Here is a 17900-nt window from a genome sequence, read left to right on the forward strand (position 1 = left end):
ATGCAGCCGAGTGACAAAGGCACGATGCAGCCGAGTGACAAAGGCGCGATGCAGCTGAGTGACAAAGGCGCGATGCAGCCGAGTGACAAAGGCGCGATGCAGCCGAGTGACAAAGGCACGATGCAGCCGAGTGACAAAGGCACGATGCAGCCGAGTGACAAAGGCACGATCGATTAAATATAATTCCTTATTAAAGAAATGAGGCAGGGGATTGTTGATTCCAAAAGAGGGTGTATTATGTAGAAATTATTTTAGTAAGTATGATATGTGATGACTATAAGATGATTGCGATATGTTATTTAAATGGCACAAACATAAAAAGACATTTTTAACACGCTCAGGATGTAATGGCGTACATTCATTTTAAATTTCCTCGCAATCCTTAGCAATGTTTTATGAACACGACGTTATTAAACAGAACGATAATCAACATTATGAAATAAAAGTGTACATTGATTGGTATCGATCACATCTTTGCACGCACGCATGCACCCCCCCCCCCCCTCCCACACACACACAAGTAGCGGGATCGAGACAAATCGGCCCCTTACCAAATCGGCCTACTACCAAATCTGTCCCTTAGCCGTTTCGGCCCTGCCATTTTCCCCTAGATTTAATTGACTCGAGACGTTTCGGCCCTTTACTGAATTTTAACAGAGACATTTTGGTCCCTTATGTTTTATTTTGAATATAAAGAAAAAATATAAGTTTTCATAGTTTAATTCGTCACCAGAATGTTTTGTTTGCAAACGATGTTAGTTATACGCTTAAGTCCGTTTTTCTTGTTACGACGCTACCGGCCAGCTTAGCCATTCATTTGATTTTAGATAAGCTCTCTAAAAGAAGAAACCGCACATGTTTTTCTTATCAACTTAGTCTGGGTCAATTTAGAAGAAAACTGATAACATCTTATAGTACTGCTTCTTAATATAAAGATTTGCTGAAAGAAGTGGTGTTTGTTGTTTATTAGTGAAATCAAGCGATGGTTTTGGTTGCATTTGGCAAGTTCTATTTTTTTACTATCTTTATGTGAACGTCCATCCATTATAACTGAATAATACATGATGGCAAAATGTTGAGAAATTTTCATAATAACATATGATCATTCATGTTTTCATGTTGTCCTGTGTATTTTTCAGTGTTTGTGATTGTGAATGTTGTCAAAGTGTTCGCGACTGATTTGGAAGATCGATGTAAGAGAAACACTAATTAAGTAATTGCCAAATATAAACGTATTCTACTGATTAATTGCTTTTGATTTTGAACAGTATAATCATATCATCTTTTGCGATGTACCTCAAACACATCATGACGCAAACACATGTAACTAAGGGAGTAACATCCTATGTTTCTACGATCAGATATCAGCGTAATTAAACGACGATCTGTTAAAAAACATTTTATAAGTTTTCTGAAGATTCAACTTGTAACAAGAAGACCTAGATAATAAGAACAGAGCAGCACAGATTTTTATTCACGTAAACTACATAGTTTTTTTTGTAAAAATTAGTAAATATGAAAAAAACATAAAGTGAATAAAGGACGAATAATAAAGCAGAATCGATATCGACTTATTCTTTTAAAAAGTTATTTTGATTCAAAATAATATTCATATGTGTATTTTGCTCATGTGTATGCAACTCTCTTTAGAAGCTGTTATATATAAAACAGAAGCATTTGTGTTTAATAAGCCACCAGGAACACCTGTAGTCCGAGCCCTTGTGTTCACGGGTCATGTTTCAGCAGCGCTTCCAACAACTTTACGTGCGTGTGTGATGGGGATTTCACTGGTCAAAACTGCGACACTCCCATCTGTACGTGTATAGTAACGTTTTGTATATCTGATTTATAATGATACAGATAATTGTATATCGCAAATTCAAAACTTTTCTCAGTTATTCAAACATTCAAAACAAGCAATATTGTTGCATGTTATAATATTGCTGAGAGTTCTGAGACACATTTTATAAAAACAGATGCTATCTGAGTTTAAAGTAAAGAGTGTATCTAGTGGTCAAGATTTATCATACCATGCGCCTATAGACGGAGCTTCCTACACCGCGGATGTATGGCCCCAATCTTTAGTCGTTATTGGTCATAGTGTAATAGAGTCAGGGATTAATACCCTTAACAGGTCGTGTATTGTATTGTAGCTATTGGGTCATGACTGAATGTTGCTACCTTAGTCTGTTTGGTAGAACCATTATGTTGTCATGAACACCACATAAGTAATATGACGTTTTAAGAACCTTCACATTAGTCGAAGAAAAAGTTTTAAATTTCGGCCCGCCATTGCATTGTCTCGATGATTAAGCCTTGCTTTTAACCGCTACAATATAGGGACGAATGTATACATTATCAACGCTATCATTTTATACTTTAAATTTGTGTATATAGTTCTCCTTTTTGGCATTGTCGTTCACCTTTGATGAAATGTTAAGCTATCATTACAAATGAGTATCTCCTTCTTACTCTTTTAACTCGTAGATGCCCTCGAGTGTTACAGTTGCCAAAATATAAAGACACCATCAACATGCAACCAGACTCAGAAGTGCACATCGGGACAGGTAAATGAAATCTATAAGCAAGGAAGCCATTCAGCAGTCATCAAGGAAAGTAAATGTAAAATATATGACCCAGGGATTTTTAAGCATATAAAGGAACATGTAAGAATATGTAAGAACAATATGAGCCATGAAGCTATTGAAGTACATCTGGGTAGGTAACCAAAATGCATAATATATGAGTCAAGCCAAAAATTGCTATTTTCTTAAACAACAATTACTGATTGTAAGATGCAAATGGAATATTTAACAATAACATAAAAGTAATTCATGTCAACGAATATAAAATAGTTCCAAACTATTCGTATTTGCTAAACACACATTTATTTTTATTTGTACCGTCTTATATTCCAGATAAACACAGATGCACCTTATTTTGTTTTATTTTCTAGTCATGCTTTATGGAAGCAACAGCTACAGTCAACGGTATTTTATATCGAATGGGGTGCCAACCTAGCACAGTGAGTTGCTCCTAAGTATACCATCGATGCAATAGTGCTGCATTATACAGTATAAACCTAGTTTTCTATTGTATCTATAACAGACATTTTTAGAATTGCATTACTTTTGTGAGTTTTAATTGAAGAAGAATTTTGTTATGCATTTTCACCAAATCATCATTGAATTTATTTTTATGGCTGCAAATTACTTCAAATATTAAACTTTATCAGATTTGTTTTTGATTTATTTTCTTGGCAATTCTCTTCCAATATCAAACTAAATCAGAATTTGCCTCTATTGACATTTGCCTTTTACCTCAAAATGAAACAATTTAGGTACCAAATCAACAGGATATCGAGGCTTTATGGTGACAATTTACCTCCAATGTGTAATAAGTTATGTACCAGAATGTTTGACATAATTCTATCAACAATGGATCGGTGTATCAATGCCTTATGGTGACAATTTACCTTAAATTTGCAACAGCTAAGGTTCCAGATTGTTTGACATTATTCTATCAACAAGATATCGAGGCTTTATGGTGGCAATTTTCCTCAAAGGGTTACAAGTAATGTACCAGAATGTTTGACATTATTCTACCAACCATGTATCGACGCTCTATTGTGACAATTTACTTCTAAAACGTATACATATTGTGGAAGGAAACACTAAAAAATAACACTTTTAAACAGAGTCAAAACAGCACAACGACATTGTTGATACATTAAAGTGCATTATTCGATAACTTCTCGCATTTTAGCTTAATAAACTTCTTCGTTTATATGTATATATTAGACGAAAATCACAGTCTGCCCACCTTTATTTCCGGAATGGCGCTTTAAGGCTGCTTCTCAAATGAGTCAAATTGAATTCCACAGATGTGTTCAGCACAGGGTCTTTCGCCTAGGATCGTTAGTCGCTTTATCGAACAACCAGAACAGACGAACTGCCATGAATGTTGCCCGGGAAATTTGTGTAACGATCATCTGTGCACTCGCAGCATAAGTAAGTGTTATCTTAACAAATATTATTAGTGTACAGTATATCCATGTTGAGGTGTATGTTACTTGTTTTATGATGTTGTTTGTCGACGAAAACGTCTCATGATAATGTGGTGTTGATGACAAAAATTTATGGGTTTTTTTTTTCAGACAATAAAAGAAACGTCTGACGAACTATTTTGTTTAATGGCATTGTTTTTACATCGCTGAATGACACTTGTGATGACGTCAGCAGAATGGCAACGAAAAGCATGATTGTATTGTTTGAAGATTTATACATGAGCATATACTAAATACTTAATCACTCACACGTTTGTATTAGGGTAAGTTAACAATAAATGCTCCCACTAAAAGCAGTCATTGGAATTAAAAGTTAAATCGCATATAGCCACAAAATTCCATTGACTTTCTATCATAACAACCAAAGTTTTAACAAACCATCTTAAATCTGACGACGGCATTTAAAGAAATTTTGGCAATGTAATTTCTTAACATTAAAGTAACTGGCGAGAATTGTCCTTTAAATACCGTGTCTTATTTGCATGTATTTAAAGCAAAACCTCAAGTTTGACCTTTGTAGAAATCATTCATGAGTAATACTGCAAGCATTTAAGTATAAACATGATAAAAGTGAATTCAATTTAGTAACCCGAGATTTCGATACCGATGAAACAATGAAACTCAAAGGCTCTATTTTAGATATAAACCTCGGCCTAAGAAAAAAATAAAATTATCAATTACAAAAGATGAGAAATAACCATAACAAAAGGCATAGGTCTGTTCATTTGTTATACATAAATGTCGTTGTGTAGTGACCGATATGACATTGTGTTATTGTAAATGGACGTGTCCTCTGCCACAATTTGTTATTTGTACTCCGAGTACTTCACTTTTTTAGTAGCAAACACAGCTCGTACTTACTGCTGAGCCAACTTCGATTAACCTTTTGTCAAGATATCGAGTTGGTCAGTTAACAAGTTGACCGTTCTATGTTGGGGATGTTGGCGTGTCCTTCATTGAACTTTGTTTATGGTTCACCATTTACTCCACATTAGGAAAGAACAATCAGAAATACTTTATCAGGCATAGGTCTGTTCACTTTCTAAACTTAAATGTCGTTGGGTAGTGACTGATATGTTATTGTAAATAAACGTTTCCTCTGTCACAACTGCGTTGTTTAATTTCACTTTGCATACTTCACTTTTATGAGTAGCAAGCACAGCTCGTACCTTTATTGGAGCCAATTTCGGAAGTTTGTTTGTCGAGATGGCAAGTTAACGTTTGGGAGGTAGGCGTGACCTCCACCGAACCTTGATTCGTGGTATTCCACCTACTCAATATTTGTGATCAGTAACATTAGACGAAGTCGGATGCCACACTCGTACCTGCTTCATAGCTAATAATTAAATCGATTTAAAGGTTTTAATGGTAATGTGTTGTGGAAGGTTGGCTAGACTAATATCAAACCTTAAATGTTGTAATTCACCTATTTTACTCTCGGGTTAACAATAACCAGCTAGATTATTGGTTCCGTATATTTTAGGCTCAAGTTTGATATTTAAACCGAGATAGCAAGCTTTTGCAGTGTACTGTGTTGCCTTACTCAGTTTGTTGATTGCTTAACACAGCATGAATTCTGCACCGTTTAGGCAAGTTTGGGATTGCTTTTAACGAGTGATCGAGATTTCATAGATTATGGGTGATACTCTACCACGCCTGGTTGGTAATGATCCGCATACTGCATCCGTTGGAGCACCAGACGCTTCCGCAAGTCAAATATCGTAAAGAGTGTGGCCAGGTTAGATATTTCAAAGAATAAACGTGGTTTCCAAGGGTGGAAACCTTTACGAAAAAGGAGGCTTACATGGAGTAGGAGAGGCGAGTCCTCCTTTACATCTAGTAGATTTAACTCAGATTGGTATATTCCAGAAACCTGCTCGTTGGTTTGGTAACGGCTTCGGAAAGAATATAGAGATTCTTTTAATCCACTTAACAGTTTAATCCAGGGAAATAGGAACTATGCCTTTCCTTTATCACACATGGTAGGTGTTACTCCGCCTCCCTCACACAAAGTCGACAAAAGAGAGCTGATAACAGCACGTTGTACCTTTCGCGGTTTTGGAGTTTCGTTCCTGCAACGAAACCAAGAATGCTGACAGTAGGCAGACACAAACAAATTTGCCCGGTTGTTGTGAAATTTGACCAAACAATAAAAGTACCATTTATTACAGTTAGAGATTGTTCAGATCTGCTAAATAGCGGTCGTTCTTGGCCGTCTGGCGTATACACGATGGACACCTGGCAGACACACACGCTGGTGGACGTTTTCTGTGACATGGACACTGACGGTGGTGGATGGACGGTAAGAATAATAATTATGTATACAAAAAGTTTTACGAAGTGTTTATATGTTTCAATTAGACATTACTTATCAGTCGCTCCATTCATTGAATGTCAACTGAATCACAACATCAATTTGGATATGGTATTAAGACTGTGGGCTAAAGCCACAATTCCATTTACACGAGTTTAACTTAAGGGTATAACTAGATTAAACAGAAAATCAACATTTAAAGGCGCTATTTTGACTGTACAATAAGTATTTAGGACATGTAAACGGTTATGTTTTTTAAAGGTGTTTCAACACAGAGTCGATGGAAGTGTGGATTTTTTCAAGAATTTCAGCAGCTATGAGAATGGATTTGGAGACCTCCATGGAGATTTTGGCTAGGTATAGTTATTGGAAGTACTCGGAAATATTTATCTAACTAACAGAGGTGTTAATCTGTTTAAATCTCGGATAATGCTGTATGCGGTGTTAACATGCACGAAATTGTCGTCAGTTTGGTTCTGATAAGTTGGTGTCAATAATATATTATCATGAGAAGGTTATTCCATGAATTCTGACATTCCTGTTGCGCTATAAATCACCCCTTGTTGGTTCTTACGATGTGATCCACTCCTGTTTACATATGTTCCCTTATAAAGTTTGCGGTATACATTATAAAATGTCAAGTAGTACAAAAAATGTACCTAGAAACTTGAAGGCCAAATACAGAAGTCCAATATAACTTATACATACGTATTATACTTTTAATAAATGTGTCCTTCATAGTATTAAAAAGGCAATCGGTCCATATTTCACTGTAGTTTGATGATTCAATCAACTTTTGTGACTTTAGCGGTCCGTTAAGTATATGTTAAGTATATGTTGGCGGTCCGGATTTCGCCGAATATACTTTGGACCTCTAACGTCATGTCATATGGACCGATGAATTTATTAAACTGGTGAGTCCAGTTTGCGATTTTCATAAACGCCAAACAGGTCGCAAGTTAACATTATTTGCTTAATTAAGTTCATCAAAAGTGCGTTAAAAATATTAAATGGTTATACAAAATGATCGGTTTAATATAAGAAACACACCACTTCGGGCCATATGGCATTATAAGGACCGGCCAGTCAACCCCGCCGTGTCAACATACACTTTCGAGGGCTGACTGGCCGGTCCTTATAATGTCATATGACCTTAATGGTGTGCAATATTTCTTAATTGTTTACTTGCACAAATAAGACATGTAAAGTCTTTGGAAAAACGATACAATTGCATATTTTATAACATCATTACTTGTGTATTGCCTTTAAGGTTTGCGCTATCTGAACGAAATAACGTCACGGCGAAAGAACACGTTACGTATCGAACTGCAAACACCAAACGCAACGAGGTTGTATGACGTGTACGAGGAATTTAGTGTCGGACCTGGCTCAAACTATACGCTGCATGTGGGCAAAAGAGTCGACTCATTAAACTGTATGATTTCAATTTCTGGTATCTTAAATTACAACGTCTAAGCCCTGTACCCATACGGTTTTTAACTTTTAAATATAAAAAAAAAATCGGAACAAACTTTAACTGTTATGAGGTTGCAAATTCTATCAATTTTATATTATATTTCTAACTCTATGCTAAGTATGATTTTTTATTTGAAAATATATTGCATACTGTAGGACGAAGGTTGTTGATGTATGTTTTCAATTGAAATTCCTTTGACATTCCACCAACTGTTAAACCTGATATTCTTTCTTTTCATCTTTCTTCCGATACATCCCCAGTAAATGTACATTTTACTGACCGTTCCAAGGCGGTACCTATTAATCCTTTATGAGCATGTCTTTGGCGTTTACCCTGTGCCATTAAACAGGGGTTATGTTTAACTTTTGACTACTGTGCTTGTTTCTGTATTATTTTTTTTCAAATAAGTATGTTTAATTTTTATATATTTTAAGGTTTAAATTAAATGTTGAATATTTGAAATTAAACTCTATTTTATTGGTAAAATACATGTTGTTTTTTTTTAAAATGGATTAAATTTGCGCATGCGTACTAACTTTAGTCTATTCTTTTATCAGATCATTTTTTATCTCTTTTCTAGATTAATAGAAAAAAAACTTGTTAATTTCAGTGTCAGATTGTATTATCTTTCAAGAGAACCCTAGACAAACATATTTTCACTTGTGGCGATTGTTTTTCTTTGATATGGTCTTACATTGAATTCAACATTTTTTTTCTATTTCTTTTATGCTTGATTTGGAATTTTATTAAATTTTGACTAAATTTTCTCAATACCCTCTTTTTAAATAAAGTATTTTCTACGCCGCAACCCGTGGGACGCCCCAAACGCAAAATTATTGCTGACGACGCAGCTGTCAACTTTCAAGATCCAGTTTGTGCATATTAATGTTCCCCGATCTGTTTTTATAGTTAATTATTAAGTCGTTTGTTAATCTCAACACTTTATTATTAAAATTTTATGAATGCATTTATGTTCCAAATAATATTAGTTAATGCACAAAGCGCTTTCATATTAAAAAGGGCAGAGATGCATGACTATTTTACTACGCCGCAATTTATTAAATAAAATTTGAAAGGTCGAACTTGTTAGCAAAACAATTGCGGAAACTCATTTTATAAAAACATTTTTCTTAGTTTATGAGTTTGTTTCATGATACATTGGTATTCAATCATCTATCACTATCAGAGACAAGTCTGATTCGCTTGATAGCAGGTCGCTTTCTAGGTACTGAGTGACGTCAATGCTAAGCTGTTGACAAATTTTGAGGATTGGGTGGGGTAAAACAACATCAGTTTATCTGTAAATAAGTGTGTATCTTTACAGTACAGGTAGATACAAGATAGTCTGTGTCAACAAACCAAAAACATATATCTAAAGAAAAACGTTTTCGAAGATAAAAAACTTACAATGAAAATTTATTACTAAACTGATTTAAGAATTATTAATTTATTTTATTGGTGTTTAAATTTTTACATTAAACTGAACAACTTTTTTTCAGTGGGCTCTACTTACCTATTTTCCCCATACCATGACGGCATGGCATTTACGACTTACGACCACGATATGGATCAGTCGAGTGTATCCAACTGTGCTAACGATTACCACGGGGCATGGTGGTATAAAAGCTGCTATAATGCCAACTTAAATGGACAGTACTTCGTTCCTGGAACTCACAACGGGACTGGGATAACATATAATTCATTTAAATTTTTAATCAGTCTTAAAGAAAGTAAGATGATGTTTAAATAGGACTGGCAATTTGGTAAAACTACAACTTACAACATGTCGGTATTCATGTTTATTACAACAGTGCTCAGTACACGTTACTGTGACTGTTATTGATGTGGTGTGTAGAACATGTAATATACCATTGTCATTTTAATATGTTTTATTTCGCGGCATTCATATTTTTATTAGAATAAATACGGCAACGCCTAACTATTGCATATGGTATCTGCTTTATTTTTATCTTCAATACTTTTAAAACACATGACTTGTTATCGCATTAATTCAGACGTTTGTTTAAATGAATCCTATTTAGATCTGCAACTCGAAAAAACGGAAGATTTAAAAAAACTTAATTACCCTTCTTTAGATGGTGATGTTCCTAGTTCACCATCATATGGTGTTTTTATTGCACAGTTGATAATAATTGCTAGAATATGTACAGATGTAAAAAAATTAGCTCTCGCAGTAAACTTATGACGCAAAAACTTTTAAAACAGGGTTTCAGATATTATAAATTAAGGAAAACGTTTTCAAAATGTGTTAATGGTTGATATAATCTCATATCAAAGTACGATAGTAGTCTTTAATCGCTGATTGCTAATAGTATTGCTCATCCCGATTTTTATGGTGATGTTTTAAAGAAGATTCGTAAAATTAAAATGTTTCCAGGAGGTAGTTGGGCAGATAGACTTAATGAATTACTTGGATTTTATTTGAACCGTGGATATAAAGGCAATATTTTGAAGAGCACTTCCTTTTTAGTTTTTTGAAGATGAATACCTGAAACAAAATTTATGGTTGAACATAGCATCCCTTTATAACTAAGCTTTCAGTCCTTTGATTTTTAATGAAGATTTTGCTAATTCATGTTATCTTTGAAACCGTATTTGGTGAACACGTTTTTTGCTGACTCGGAGTGTTTTGGCATGTCACTTCATTTTCTTCAAATATTTTACATTTTCAAATCATTTGGAAGGAAAGATTAGCTAATACGAGTACATGTCGCTTTTATTTTTATTAAATTTTCATTTGTTCCCAGTTTTAGTACAGTGATGCTTTTTATTATGAAACTCTATGATCACACAGTTTTAAACTTTTTATTTAATAAGGCAGACCGTGTGTGATGTTTATAGTTTCAAACAATGACTGCATCGTATCTTTGAACAGTTTTTGCATTAGGTGCTCTAATTTGTATCCCTCCGTCTGCAGATAGAGTTGGAATCTCTAATCATAGAAGTACTTGGGGTTTACCTATACGATTATTATTATTTGTTCAATTGATAAGTTTCCTCAAGTTAATGCATACTTTGATAAGATTTACCTTTGCGTTTTATCTTTATTAAGGATTGTTGGGACATAAACTGGTTTAAAACCCCAAGTTAATTTACATTTTACTGACCGTTCCAAGGCGGTACCTAACAATTCTTGATAAACATACCTACTTTTTATATATAGTACGTATGCACTGTGCTGTTTCTAGAGTTTTGTGCTGTTCGTCTATGTTTCTTGTTTGTGATTTTATGTTCTATGTCTTTGGCGTTTACCCAGTGCCACTAAACCGGGTTTATGTTTTAACGTTTTGCTACTGAGCTTGTTTCTGTAGCTTATTACATAAATATTGTACTAGATGTTTGAAACACAAAATTGAATATATCGATGCAAGAGGATATAATTAATACAAGCAAAGAATTGTAACTAAATATTTAGTAAAAGATTCTGCAACCTGTCCGTTTTTAAATAGCACTCTTCTGTGCTAATGGAAAGCAGCATATTCACTATTCTGCCTTGATAGAAATAATATCAGTTTTGATAAAACAAATATTAAATTTTATTATGCTTATATATATACAAAAGGATAATACAAATGTTGAAGTTAAACCTAAACTTTCTTCATTTATACACGCTTCCTAAGACTTTCTATTCAATTCATAATATTTAAGTTCTTCGCGGCCCATTACAAAGTGCCTTTTTTAAATCGCTTATCACGCAGTCGCCATAAAACCTGGATAATGTCAAAGAAACATTTAGAACGTCTGAAGAGCAGGGTTTAACTGTTTACCTCAATGAAGAACAAACTCACGTTTGTTTAATCCTATTTTAATACTTATGGATGTCAAGGGAAAAAATAACAAATAAGTCAGTGCCCGACTCGCATCGACAGATAAAAAGCACCGCCTGATTTAGTTTTAACGCTCCAAAAAGGTTCATATCTTTACAATTTTCAAAGCCAGAGTTTTATGCGAATTGTGTGTGGTTATCTTTGCACCAAGCTTCATTTGAACGTTTTTTGCGTTTTGCAAATGAAGCCGATGAAAACACCACAAAGCTAGAACAATTAGACCAGAAATTCAATTTAAGTATCGAGTTCCTAGCTGTCAGACATCGGGAGAGTGCATTAATTGATATCGACAACATGGTGAGGTATGCAAAGGTAATGCAAGACAAAATGAGATAGTAAACTGAAAACGTTTTTAGACTTATTTTATCTGAAGTTAAAAGGACACAATGAAGATGAATGATCTAGCATTTATTGAGCATTATAATTTAAATATAAAACTCAACAAGGCATTGCAATTTTATCAACATACAATATTGCATCACATGTAGAGAACTTAGTTTATATAAATCACAAACCTAAGGATAATGTTTATTTATAATGATTTAAATTACTACGACAAATCAAATACGACTTCATAACTCTTGCGAATACCAGACACATCTGGAACTCGGATTATCACTGGATTTCGTACCTGTTTTGATGCAATGTCTGCGTAATTTATTTTATTTGAGTGAACGATTCTTAAAATGAGATCAATCCTTTTATAGAATGGGCGTGGCCTGGAACAAGGCCATGTAGCAAGTCCCTTTAATTTTAAGTAAGTTGAATTTAAGAATATATCGGCAAACTTCAGTCATAAAATTAGCGTTTATTAAGCAATCAAGTCAGTGTTTTAAGTGAATAATTCCTGAGGTTAAAAATGATCATTATAATCCTCAACTATTATAGCCCACTAAATACGCTCTTCATATTTGTTTTGGTTTAAGTTCCGCCCATTTGCTCACAGGCCTTTTCTAAAGCACCCACGTGTCCTCCTATCGAACCCATTCCTTTCCAATCTTCAGAAAAAAAAACAATCAAAAGTAGACATTTTTTTAATGAAAGCATTTTTACGTGTACGGGTTTATTTAACAACCTAATAGTGTGATGTTAAACATTGGGGATTTCAGAATTCGTTGATGTTCATTACATTCAGAGATCAGTATGAAATAAATTATTTCAGGAGTCAGTGCAATAGATATTTACACCCATAGGATTGATATATCAGCCGTTTAAAGTTTTTTGAAAGTGAATTCGTTTTTAATAATTTCCTCATTCGCAGATCACTGAGATAATTGTGTTTTTCTTTTCTTAACTGTAAAGTTTCCCAACTTCGCCATATTTTGCGTCGCATTTTTTTTCAAAATGGGCAGGAAAAGCCCTGGCTTCTATATTTTCTTTAAGTTGATGGTTCTTGGATCAAAAAAGGCTGAAGGTCTCAGTGTTTGTAGCTAGGTGACAGCGGCACCAATAATTCAAATATATTCCCTGATTAAAGAAATGAGGCAAGGGATTGTAGATTCCAAAAGAGGATCGATTAAGTAGAAAATGTTTGAGTTATTATGATATTTGATGGCTGTAAAATAATTGCGATATGTTATCTTAATGGCACAAACATAAAAAGACATTTTTTAAACAAATGCATGCTATAATGGTGTATATGAATTCTAATACGCACGAACACACACACGCACCCTTCCCTCCTCCCCCATACACCATACACACACATTTTCAAGAACCCACACTATTGCATGACTTTCAGTATGTTATTGTAAGACTCTGATTATTAAAGCTCTTTTTTTTTCTTCAAAAATATATTGTCCTATGACTTTTGTCTAGGGAAATTTTGTTCAGAACTGACTACGGGTGGTTTCAAAGAGAAAATGTAAACAAAATCAATATGTGAAATGTAATTTAGATTTTTTATAAATTAATTCGCATTACTTGCACATTAGTTTTTTCCTTAGCATATGCTAACCGTAGTTTTTGTCTTGAGGTTGCCGATACACAAAAACTTATTTGCTATACTTGGTGCACTTGTCTTAATTTTGTGCGAATGCATCCTTATCTCCCTTTGTCCAAAATTCACTTCACCAGTATATTTTGTTAGAAAAAGATTTTAGTAATACGCAAAAGTCCGTTATGCTTGCTACGTACCTACCGGCCAGCTAACCTATTCATTTAAATTTAGATAAGCTTTCTAAAAGAGGAAACTGTACATGTTTTCCTTTCCACATAGTCTATGACAATAAACAAGAACACTGATAACATCTTAGGTCAAACTGCTTCTTAATATAAAGATTTGCTGAAAGTACTAGTATATGTTGTTCAATAGTGAAATCAAGCGATGGGTTTTGTTGCATTTGGTAAGTTCTTATTTTACTATCTTTATTCTTAACTCAGTCAAAATACAAACACATAAATGTAAATGTTGAATTTAGAACTACCATCTAATCTATAATTGCAAAATGCTGTGACATTAAATAATAAGTCATTCATGTTTTCATGTTTTCTTGTATATTTCAGTGTTTTTGATTGTGATTCTTGTCAAGGTGTTCGCGACTGATTTTGAAGAGCGATGTAAGTGAAAATATCCATTTAGTAATTTCCAAATATACACGTTTACTACTAATTAATTGATTATGATTTTAAACAGTAAAATCATATCAATTGTGTGCGCTGCACCTCCAACACATCATGACGCAAACACATGTAACTAATTGAGTAACACTCTGCAAAGTTGTTTTTTCTATGATCAAACATCAGCGGAATTAAACGACGATCTATGAAAAACATCATTTTATAAGTTATCTAAAGACTCATTGGTAGCAAGAAATCCTAGGTGCTAAATATATTTATGACAAAACATAAAGTGAATAAAAGATGAATAATGAAGCATACTCGATACCGACTAATTGTTATATTTTTTTTTTATCTGAAAAAATATTCATACTTGTATAATGCTCATACGTACAACTCTCTTTAGAAGCTGTTATATAAAAAGCAGAAACATTTGTGTTTAATAAGCCACCACGAACGCCTGCAGTCCGAGCCCATGTGTTCACGGGTCGTGTTTCAGCAGCGCTTCCAACAACTATACGTGCGTGTGTGATGGGGATTTCACTGGCCAAAACTGCGACACTCCCATCTGTACGTGTATATTAATGTTGTGTACATCTAATTTATAATACTGCACATTATTGTATATCGCAACTTTAGAACGTATCTCAATTATTCAATCATTCAAAAAAGAGCAATATTCTTTGGTTACGTGTTAAAATCTTGCTGAAAGTATGAGAGAGATTTTTGTAAACACATGCTCTCTGAATGTAAAGTGTTCGTCTAGTGGTCAAGAGTATTATACCATACGCCTATAGACGGAGCTTCCCCACCACCGGAATGTATTGCCCAACTCATAGAGTATGGGAGTAATATCTTTAACAGGTCGTGTATTGAATGCATATATGACTGTAGCTATTGAGTGATGACGGGATGCTGCACCCTGAGTTTGTTTGGTAGAACCATTCTGCCCTCATGGATACCAACATTAGTAAAATAACGTTTTGAAAAACCTTCACATTAGTTTAAGAAAAAGTTTTGAAGATCGGCTCGCCATTGCATTGTCTTGATGCTAAAGCCTTGCTTCTAACAGCTACAAGATTGCGACGGATGAATACATTTTCAACGCTATAAATATATACACTTAATATGTATATATAGTTCTCCTTTTTAAAGCTGAACTGACATTGTCGTTCGTCTTTGTTGAAATGTTTAGCTATCATTACATACTATTATCTGGTTCTTACACTTTTATTATTTTAATTTTAACTCGTAGATGCCCTCAAGTGTTACAGTTGCCAGAATATAAAGACGCCATCAAAATGTAACCAGACTCAGAAGTGTACATCGGGACAGGTAAATGAAATCTATAAGCAAGAAAGCCATTTAGCAGTCATTAAGGCAGATTAGTAAAAATGTTAATGTAAACTATATGACCCAGTGAGCTTTAAGCATATAAAGGAACATGTTAGAAAATAATATGAGCCATGAAGCTATTCAAATTCATCTTGGAAGGTAACCAAAATGCACAATATGAGTCAGGCCGGGAACCAAACCAGGTCTTTTTGTGAGAAGCTTGCTGGCTGAAATACAAACATTAAAATGTTGAATAAAATATTTAATCGTGAATATTGAAAAAAGCAGAAATTGTTATATTCGTGAACAACAATTATTGATTGAAAGAAGCAAATGAAATATTTACCAATAACATAAAAGTAATTAGTGTCAATAAAAATAAAATAGTTCCATACTATTCGTTTTCGATAAACACACATTTATTTTTATTTGTATTTCCAGATAAACACAGATGCACGTTATCATTTATTTTTCAGTCATGCTTTATGGAAGCAACAACTACAGCCAATGGTGTTTTATATCGAATGGGGTGTCAACCTAGCGCAGTGAGTTTGCTCTTATATATTAGATCAATGCAGTTTACAGTATTGCTCTACTTTTCTATTTTATCTTTCAAAGACATTGTCAGAAATGCATTACGTGTGTGAGTATAAATAAATATGAAATTATTTTTATGGATTCAAATCACAATAATCAAACTTTATCAGATTATGACATTTATTTTCATGGCGTCAAATTATCCAGTTCAAACTTAGTCATACTTGTTTTTTTTTATTTTAATGGCGTCAAATGTTGCATTACATGTGTGATTATAAATCGAAGATGAAATTTGATTTATGGATTCAAATCCCCATATTCAAACTTTATCAGATTCCTAATTGATTTTTTTCTCTTATGGCGTCAACTCATCAAATTCAAATGTCATCAGATTGGATTTATTTTGTGGTGTCAATACATGGTCTGTAGGATGTTCAAAACCCTAAGGATCTCTGGACCGGTCTGTGAACTGTTTCTGTCCATCTCACCCAGCAGATGTGTACTTTAGCGTTAATGCTTGAAGAATGCCAGCGTCCATGGGCTGCACAACTGATGTTCAGTTCATTTGAAAGAACAGCAGCTTCACGTTTGTCAGAGTGATATCCGGGTGAACGGGTGCGTTGTTGTCTAGTAAGGAATGACTCCAGCCACCCATTGCTAGCCTTAAATTCAGGAAGACTTAAGTCCTCAGCATACTTATTGGCTTTGGTCTGAATTAATGGTCCAGATACAGTAACAAGACGAGCACAAGCGTACACAAACCATGCATACACGAGTTCATCCAGTTCCTCATTTCCTGTAATTTTCCTCTGTCATTTTGCGTTTGGATTTTCATTGCTCTCATATATTACGCTTAAACAAGAAATTGTTGAGTCCGTCCATATTTAAATTCCTTGGCAACACTTTTTGCACTACGGCCGTTTTCTAATATCGTTATACACTCGACACATTCTTTTAGAGTCAAACACTTTCGATTAGTCTTATTTTCAGCCATATTCAAAGTTAAAAAAAACAAGAACAATGCATTGTACATAGAAAAATAAATCCGTGCACTTTGAAAATTAAAATGGACATTAGTATAAATCGTAACTCGTTTCACACCTTCGGATGACAATGCAAACTGTCATTTCACAATAACCGGTGATTTTGTCGGTATTTGATAATTAACTTCGTAATTATTTAAGTATCTTAATCGATTGCGTCAATTCTGATCAAATAATTAGCCGACGTGTTATAAACATGATTTATCGCTGAGTAAACACGTATGGCAATCTTTTGATGCAATATGCATTTTCATTGGATGACGGAAATATCCGAGGCCGTCGTTCTTTTCCGTAAACTTCAGTCCAAAATTAAATTATGCGTATTGAAAAACAAATGTAAGCGGAAGTGTCAGTGACAAGGGATTAGTGGCCGCTAATAAGTGTTTATATTACTTCATGTGGTCAAAAATTAGTGGCCGCGGCCGCGTTAGACTGTTGGCAGCTTAAGTCACGTACTTTATTTAGTAAAAATGTACGAAGGAGTTATGAGTGGCCCGATAATGCAGGTGACCCTTTAAAGCAGGTGACCGTTCAACCAGGTTGACTGTATACATATTGTGGAGGGAGATCTTTTGAAGAATTTAATCGATTTTTCTATCTTAATAATTAAATAATTATGAACCACCATTATGATAATATGTTTTGCGTAATCGGTCATTGTCGGGTGTAGAGACCCCGAAGGCGTCATGAAAAATCGTTTACCTCATGTCTTTGCTATGAT

At 34.3% G+C, this 17900-nt stretch overlaps 1 long non-coding RNA gene across 1 annotated transcript; it reads left to right on the forward strand.

Annotated features, from left to right (window-relative positions):
* The first annotated feature begins 1067 nt into the window (after positions 1 to 1067).
* Positions 1068 to 2567, forward strand: LOC128221072 (uncharacterized). Its single transcript, XR_008258886.1, has 3 exons — positions 1068 to 1193; positions 1692 to 1814; positions 2488 to 2567. It is a non-coding gene; the product is annotated as an uncharacterized LOC128221072 (long non-coding RNA).
* Positions 2568 to 17900: the final 15333 nt, after the last annotated feature.

This window comes from Mya arenaria, chromosome 16 (assembly GCF_026914265.1).
Source record: "Mya arenaria isolate MELC-2E11 chromosome 16, ASM2691426v1".
Classification (NCBI taxonomy): Eukaryota; Metazoa; Mollusca; class Bivalvia; order Myida; family Myidae; genus Mya; species Mya arenaria.